The sequence below is a fragment of the Cervus canadensis genome, chromosome 26, assembly GCF_019320065.1.
Source record: "Cervus canadensis isolate Bull #8, Minnesota chromosome 26, ASM1932006v1, whole genome shotgun sequence".
NCBI lineage: Eukaryota > Metazoa > Chordata > Mammalia > Artiodactyla > Cervidae > Cervus > Cervus canadensis.
The window spans coordinates 52,185,978-52,194,923 of NC_057411.1; positions in this window are offsets into that span (position 1 = coordinate 52,185,978).

Consider the following 8,946-nt stretch of genomic DNA (forward strand, 5'->3'; position numbering starts at 1 on the left):
GAAGCTAGAGACCGAAACGTGAATGATAAAACTGCAGGGGCAAACGCTGGAGAGCGTCTTCGTGACCTTGAATGGGGAAGGCTTTCTTCATTTGTCCAGAAAAACAAAGTGTAAGGTGAAAAAATGGATGGATCTGGTTGTATCAGAAGGAAGGATTCCACAGACCATGTTGACAAGGGGTCACCAGGCCAACAATGGAGAGGACATACAGGAAACCACCCTGCGTCCCCTTGAGAAAGATGAAGCCTCAGCAAGGAGGCCGGGCCGAGGCCAAGAGCCCAGCAGGGACCCGAGTGAGCGAGGCCTGTCCCGGGCTCCTGCGTTTCTGAACAGACGGCGCTCGATGGCTCTCAAGGGCGCTGGCTGGCATGGCAGCAGCTCCAGACTCTGGCAGAAGGCGGCTCCTGGCTTTCCCACTCAGAGCAGGGGAGTGGAGGTGCCCTCCGGGGGCGGGGCGGGGGGAGGTCAGGTCTGGTTGCTTCCAGGTCAACTGTGTGGGAAGCGCTCGGGATCTCGTGGGGCCCTCCTGTACTCCCCACGCTGCCTCTCAGTGCTCCCCAGGGGGCTTGGCAATTACCCCTGGCCGAAAATTCACTGCAGGGTCTGCTGAGACCCGGAAGTTTGTGTCCCCCTATTCAAATGTGGCAGCCCCGGCCCCCAAGGTGACGGTACGGGGAGGTGTGGTCTTTGGGAGGTGATGAGGGTTAGATGAGGCCAGGAGGGTGGGGCCATGATGGGACTAGCACCCTGAGAGGAAGGGGTGAGCCTGCCCACCCCCCACCAGGACACAGGGAGAAAGAAGGTGCATCTGCAGGCTGAGACGTGGCCCTCACAGGAGGCCAGACTGGCGGCCACCCTGCTCTTGGGCTTCTGGCCTCCAGGACTGCGAGAGACACAGTCCTGTTGTGTGAGGCCCCCAGTGGTGTCTGGCGGCAGGACAAGCAGACTGAGACGGTCTGTGACGGTCAAGTTCACAGGTCCACTTGGCTAGGCTGAGGTCCTAGTTGTAGTGGTCCTGGACACCCGTTGAGGTGTCGCTCCAAGAGTCTTTTTAAAATTATTTATTTACTTTAGGTTGCTGGGTCTTTGTTGCTGCCAAGGGCGTTCTCTAGTTGCAGAGAGTAGGGCCTGCTCTCTGCTGTGGTGCACGGGCTTCCTATGGCTTCTCTCGTCGTGGACCACGGGCTCCAGGGTACAGGCTCAGCAGCAGGGGCACACGGGGGTGGTTGCTCTGCGGCGGGTGGGACCTTCCCAGACCAGGGGTAGAGCCTGTGCCCCCTGCACTGGCAGGCGGAGCCTTAACCACAAGGCCACCAGGGAAGTCCTTGTGAGTGTGCTTTTTAGGTGCGTTTTTGTTGTTCAGTCGCTCAGTCGTGTCTGACTCTTTGCAACCCCATGGACTGTAGCCCGCCAGGCTCCTCTGTCCGTGGGATTCTCCAGGCAAGAATACTGGAGTGGGTTGCCATGCCCTCCTCCAGGGGATCTTCCCGACCCGACCCAGGGATTGAACCCAGGTCTCCTGCATTGCAGGCAGATGATTTACCATCTGAGCTATAAGGGAAGTTCAATAATTGCCTATAATAAGATGTATAGGTATAGATATACACAGGTAAATGTAGATGCGAGTATAGTGTGAGTGTGAGTATGTGTGAGCATTACACACACAGAGAAAAAGAGTTATTTTAAAGAATTGGCTCCTGAGACTGTGGGGCTGGTGAATCTGAATTTTGCAAGCTGGGCTGGCAGACTGGAGACACAGGGAAGAGCTGAAGTTGTAGCTTGAGTCCAAAGACCACCTGGAGGCAGAATTCCTTCTTCCTCAGAGGAGGTTAGTTTGCTTTATTTCTTTTAAGGTCTTCAACTGCTTGGATGTGGCCCACCCGTAGTGGAGAGCAATCTGCTTTCCTCAGGGTCTGCTGATTTAAACCACCCTCTCACCTAAAATTGATGCTTTTGAACTGTGTTGTTGGAGAAGACTCTTGAGAGTCCCTTGGACTGCAAGGAGATCCAACCGGTTCATCCTAAAGGAAATCAGTCCCGAATATTCATTGGAAGGATTGACGCTGAAGCTCCAATACTTTGGCCACCTGATGCAAAGGGCTGACTCATTAGAAAAGACCCTGATGCTGGGAAAGATTGAAGACAGGAGGAGAAGGGGAGGACAGAGGATGAGATGGTTGGATGGCATCACCGACTGAACGGACGTGAGCTTGAGCAGGCTCCGGGAGCTGGTGAAGGACAGGGGGTCGCAGGAGTTGGACACGACTGAGCGACTGGACAACAGCAAGTCATGCTGTCACGCTGCCCTCCAGGAACGTGGCCCACCTGGAGGGTGCCCTGAAGTCGGGGGTGCTCCTTCTATCACATACACCCTCAGTGCTACAATACCCAGTGAGACTGCTGCTGCTTGCTGCTCTGAGGCTCATTTCTGTGGTCGCGGGAAAGCCCAGCGTTCCCCCACAGGTTATGTTTCAGGAGGTGAGGTGGCTCCCTCACCTACTTAGAAATGCTGACACACGCTGCCTGCCCACTGGGTTTTCCAGTAAAGGTTACAAATGGAGCAGGACCGTAAGGAAAGGAGAATCAGATGGCACACATAATGACCAAGTTGGGAATGTGTTTGGAGAAGATGAAAATGCAGACTGGATTTTGCTTCTTTTTTTCTTTTTATCAGATTCCGTTGGTTCTGGGCCCCACCCCCGGTACAGCGCAGGCAAGGGGGACTGACTGGAGGAGGGGGCTGCCCACCTGGCCCAGGGACACTGCCGTGGGTTCTGGTTGGAGCTGCCTTCTCAGCTCCAGGAGCCCTTTTCTGCCTCATGGTGGCCGGTGGGGTTCTGCACACGTCTGCCTGATGCCTGTGTTGGCAGGGGGAGGTTGCAGAGGGTGCGGGGCCCCAGAGGAGGGACAGGAGGGCCCTTCACAGCTGTGGCCAGAGTCCTGTCCCTTGAGCCGGGCCAGTCAGGGCGACCGGGTGAGCGGCCGCCGCCTGGCCCGATGCCTGGCCTCCTGCGGATTCAGTTTGGCTCCGGCTGGGCGGCCGCTCCGGGGCTGGCGGCCGCGGGAGCCCAACTCACACTCCATCATCGACGGATGACAGCGGGAACGGTGGGAGTTCATTACAGGGACCATGAATTGTTGGAGGTAATTTAGATTACAATTTAAAGTTTAATTTAAAAATCTATCAACAAATGTGAAAGTACTGGAGGAACATTTTAAAATGCACTTTAATCTCGGCAGCACAAATAGCTTTTCGGGGCTCTAAACATCATCACCTGGAAAAACAGTAAAACTTTACTGCATCTTTAATTAAATTACAAACACAAAGGATAATTAACTTTTTTATTTTTATTTTATTCGTGCCATTGTTTCTCCTCCGAGTCAATATCTTGCAGCTGCAGGAGCGGCTGTTACGAGGAAGTTTACAGCCGGCCTGATGTGTGCGGCTGCCTGAGGGATGAATGTCCCCCCAGCAGCTGAGACGCTGCCTGGCCCGGCCTTCCCCCAGCTCCCCGCGGCCCTGCCCCCAGCGCGGCGCCCCCTCCCCACAGGCCCAGCTGGCCCCTGTGCCCCCAGCCAGGTGGGTGTGGGGACATGCATGGTTCACCTGTGCCAGGCCGTGCTCTGGGCGTTCTCCTCTGACCGTGAACTCACTCAACCCTCTCAGTGGCTCTTTCACAGATGGGGAAACTGAGGCACCGGGCGGTCAGGCAGCGGGTAAGTTGCTGTGGACAGGAGCGGAAGTCCTCAGGTGCAGCCTCCACCCAGGACCCTGGCCTTGGGCACCGAGGCTAGGGGCCTGGTGCCTAAGCGGGGACCTCCTGGTCCCCCCACCCCGGGGGTTGGTTCCTGAGGGCCCCTGAGACGCTGGGGTGAGGAGGGAGCCCTGAGGGGCTTCAGGTTCCAGTCGACTGCAAGGCCCAGCTGGCCACCTGGGGGCTCCCTGGAGACGCAGTGGGTTGGTTCCTGGGGGTGAGGGTTTTTAAGGTCCCGCGAGTGGGTGGGGAGGGCAGTCGTGGGCAAGGCTCCCAGGCAGGCAGGGCCCGAGGGGGCTCGGGCCAGGAACCTGGACGCCGGGGAACATCATGGGGGCGGTTCCCTCATGAGCCTGGAGGAGCCGTGGGGGGTGCCAGGGACCCCTCTTCCCCGGTCTGCGAGTGGGGGTGGGGGCGGGAGGGCTGGAGGCGCCTCAGCCCCTCCTCCCTTCCCTTCCCCTCCCCCTCCCCGGCTTCTTCCTCCCTGGTGGGGGGAGGGGCGTGTGGCTTAGCACCTTCCTTTCCGGTCCTGCCCCTCTGGCTGGGCGGAGGGCGTGCAGGTTGGGCACCTGGGTGGGCCCCTCCCCTGGGACACGGGTTCAGGTTGGAGCCCCCGCCCTCCCAGGGTTCCTGACCAGTAAAGTGGGGTGATGGCCCCCCGCAGCGCCCCCCTCTTCCCAGCGTCTTCCCAGCCCCCAGCCCCAGGCCTGGCGGGGAGGGTGGAAGCGTCCTGTCCCGCAATGGGCCCAAGTTACACTCACACACACCCACTCACACACAAGCTTTCACACACATGCACACACACATGTGAACAGCCGCCTCACCTGCTGACACAGTTGGGCACATGCACACAGGTGCGGCACACTCACCCCTGCACACAGACACACCCACACCTGCTCCCGCCCCCCGCGTGCACACACCCGCACGCTCACCACCCCCCTCCCCATCACAGTGACCGCGTGTCCTGCCGCCTGCCAGGCAAGGACGCAGCCTGCAGGGTCCAGGCTGCAGCCGGACGGCCGGGGGCGGTGGGGCTGGGAGAGCCCCGCTGGGTCCGGGGACTGTGTCCCCGCCTCCCCCTGCGGGGCTGACAGGCCCACCCCCGGTGCTCGGAGGCGGGGTGGGGGCATGCTCCGGCTGGCGGGTATTCAGTTTTAGTGCAGTGGCTGCTTAATTATTGGTTAATCTAGCAATTTAGCATGCTTCATTTAATTCTAATTAGGAGAATTAATGGTCAGGGAATGAAGATTCCAACAGAGTGGCACAAAACAGCCCTGAGCCCGGACAGTCCAGCGGGGCGGGGCTGGGCCTGGGGGCGGCCTGGGCCCGGAGATAGACCACCCGGGGGCAGCCAAAGGTCGGGCTGGGGGTTCCGGGGGTGGGAGGAATCACTCCGCGGCCTCTGGGCCCCTCGGCCTCCGAGGACGGAGGGACCTGGGGCAGCCTGGCCGACCCGGGCAGCCCCCCGGGCGGCCCCCCAGCCCTCCTGCCTCCCAGGCCCGGCGGCGCCTGCGTGTTTCTCTGCTCATCAGGCCGGCTCCCTGACAAGGCCCGACGTCGGACAAGACTGTTCCTCTAATTAAGGTGCTAATTGAATTAAATGGCTGCGGTAATGAGCAGATGAGCAGCATAAAAAGTAAAGAGTCAGATAGGCCAATTAACAAGCGCGCAGAGCATAATTATAACATTGCAAATACACGCGGCTGGCCTCCAGCATTGTTAATTGTTACCAGGGGATTTATGGTAATTGGCCCCACAACAGGCAGCAGCCAAACCTGCCCAGGGCCGGTAATTAAAAAAATGATATTCTACACAAATGCCGGATGGGCTAATTAGGCCTTGATTTACATAAAGGCCTGAGTGGAGGCCGGCCCGCCTCCCTGCTGGGGGCTGTGGTAGGCAGGGCGGGGAGCCCCTGCGGACCACGCGGTGGCACCCTGCCGGGCTGGCCGCTGGGCCGTCCAGGTCGCCCGCCGCTGGCGGGAGACTCCGAGGCCACCCCAGAGCCCCTGGGCACCGCATAGGCTCTGAGCTGAGTCCACGCGGCCCAGCTGCTCTGGGCCCAGACCGGCCTGCTGGCCAGCACCCCCTTCCCCCACAGGCCTCGCCAGCATCTGGGGAGCGAGGTGGCTTCAAGTCCTGTCCTCAGTCCCCCCAGCCTGGATGTGCCTCTTCCTGGGATTCACGGCCTTTTGCGAGGGCCAGCTCTCCCCGCACCCAGCACTGCTGTCCCTGCTCAGGGTCACCGGGGAGGGTGGCTGGACTGGGAGGGGGCTTACGATGCAGTACCCGCGGCTGGTCATGCTGATCCGGGACCCCGAGCTGGGCTGCGCCTCCTCCTCCACGCTGTCTCCTCTGAGGGGGCCCCGGTCCCACCCCCTGAGCTGGGGTGTGCCCCCTACTCTGCTCGGTCTGAGAGGACCAGAACGGACAGGCAGACAGGCCACAGGGAGGTGGCCGGAGACAGACAGGCAGGCTGTGCCCTCTGGGCAGGGCAGGGTATGGCGCCCCCTGCAGGGCAGAGGGGAAGTCAGGACAGGCTCTGCCCTGGCCCCGCCACAAGGAGGCCGCTGGCACCCCACGTAAGGTGGGAAGCGGGGTTACAGACCCACGCAGGGCCATCGCGGGCACACTGGCTCCGTGAGCTCCCCGAGCCGTGCCTCCCTGGAGCCGTCCCCCGGGGCCACACGGGCCTCTCCCCAAACCAGACCCCCTCTCCCTGCACAGGCAGCATCCCGGCCACCCCCGAGCCGCCTGTCGACACGACTTCTCAGGCAGATTTACCGTGACGTTCACACTCTGAACAGAAAACTCTGCCTAATTTACAAATGTAATTTCAATTGAGGGTAGTTTTCCAATCTCCTTTCATTTGAGTCCCAATTGAGCCCCTTCTCGCAGAGCTGATGGCATGATTAGACAGCGGGCACGCCGCGGCAGGTTGGTCAAGCGCGGCTCCGTAAATTGGGAAGGATGTTTTATCAGGACACGTCACCGCCGCCGCTGGCAGCCGTGGGGTGCTCCGGGCTGTCCCCTCAAATCACGGTTATGGAATAATTTAGCCGCGATTCCCTGCGATTACTGCGGCCACTGATCATGCTGTCACATTGCAAGTGAGCACTCCATCCTGCGTTTATTCATGCCAGATCTGTTTTGCTTTCGTAATGAGCACATATTACCCCAGCACAAAGAGGGTGAAGACGTCCGCGGTGATAGATAGGCGCGAGATTAAATGAGATCTTTACGACTCCTGCAGCCATCAGTTCTGACTGTGTGATAAGAGCAGTCGACTCGGGCCCTGATTTGCTCTTTATTGGAGCCGGTATTAGCATGCGCTCACCGGTGCTCGGGCTGATCAAACCCATTTAAGGTGGAATCTTGGATGCAGGAGCCGGGAACCACCCCGGCATGGACGCAGCTGCCACCAGGGCCAGGAGGGAGGCGGAGCCGAGGCCCCCAGAAGTGAGCTACCAGAGCGCGACCCCCTCCCCCAGGGTGGCTGCAGGTGGGCTGGGTCCCTCCTGCCTGGGGTTGCAGGTGGCTAGCTGCACTTTCACCCACTGCAGGACAGCACCCCCCCAGCCCACCCTCGGGGCCCAGCTCCCACTAATGCATCCTGGCTGCGAGGGAGATGGTTCAGTTGGAGCCCACAGGTGCCAAGCCGTGCCTGGGTGGGGACAGGAGACTGCCCCAGCATCGGGACCACTGTCTGGGCTGGGTTCCCAGCCTCCAGCCTCCCCACCACCTGCTCCCACAGCTGCTTGTGGGACACCTCACCCGCTGGACATCACTTGTCCCACCTCTCCTGGGCTGCAGCTGTGGGGGAGGCCCTCCAGTGACAGTGGCGCTGACCCAGACGTAGCCCGGGAGCCCATGCCACACCCAGTCCTGCCACTCTCCTGAGAGGGAAGACCAGCTCGGCTGGGTGACCACTGGGGCCCTGTCCCTTGGCAGGGCGGAGCAGGGCAGGGTGGGCAGCAGCTGCTCCCTTGCTGGGGCAGATGGGGTCCTTCACCATGAGGTCTGACTGTTCTCACTTGCCTTTACAAAAGGAGGATCGTTTCAGAGCCTCCTGAGTTCAGGCTGTGTGAGCCAGCCTGGAATCTGTCCACATTTGTCCCTATCAGATGTCTTACATCACCTCTGTTGAGGCCACGGAGGGGAGGAAGACAGAGTCTCCTTGTGGCCAAAGGGCCCCATGGCCCAAGCCTGTTGGCATCCACTTCCCGGCCCAGCCCGGTGCTCTGGGCCCTGAGCTGGCCTGTGCAGGCCTGTCTTGCTGCTCTGAGCCTCCGTCTTCCCGACCACCATCTGTCCACCCGGCCTGCCCGGGGTCCTCCCAACTCACCACCTCTCCCTCACCTCTGCCACCAGGCTTCCCCCCACTGCAGGGGCTGTGGTGAGTCGGAGACGGCTTTGCAAAAGGCTGGCACCCTCACGCACACACCAAGGAACAGCAAGGTCCTCCCTGCTGTGGCCCTTGGTGGCCCTGACCCGTGAGTGTGTCCGGTGTGATGAGACGGCCCTTGACCCTTCACAAGGGCCGGCGCCAGTGCATGAGCAGATGGGGCTGTGGTGGGGGGCCTGAGGGCAGGGGTGGGGTCTGCAGAGGCGGCGGGATGGGGTGTGTGTGTGTGTGTGGCACTGAGGCCTCAGGGCCGCAAGGCGTGGGTGGGGGGCCTGGTGGGTTCTCTCTGAAATGCCCTGGACCCCTTCTCAGAGGAGGAGCTTAATCCCCCTCGATGGGGGCTGCACTTGGTGACTCGTCCGGGCTCAGGGCCCAGAAGGCAGTGTTCACCGCCCCTGGGGGACCCAGCAGAGTGGTTGCCCCTGGGAAGAGTGACGATGGGGCATGTCACCCCCCCCACCCCAGTCTTCTCCACCAGGGTCAGACCAGAGGTCCCACGGGTCACAGGGCCCATCCTCAAGCCGTCCAGGCCTGACATCGAGGAGAAAGGAGGGCCCGGGAGGCAGCGTGGGCACAGGAGGGGTCCTGAACAACCAAAGGGACGTCGCGGGGGCACAGAAAATTCGAGGAACGTGGTGGGGGTGGTTGAGGGGTCTTAGCTGTGACAAATGTGACCCCTAAGGAAGGAGAGGGACCAGTGGGCGGGTGTGTTGGAACTCTGTACTGTCTGTGACTTCAACTCCAGATTGTTCCAAAATATTCTTGTGTCTCCAGCAAGGAGTGGCT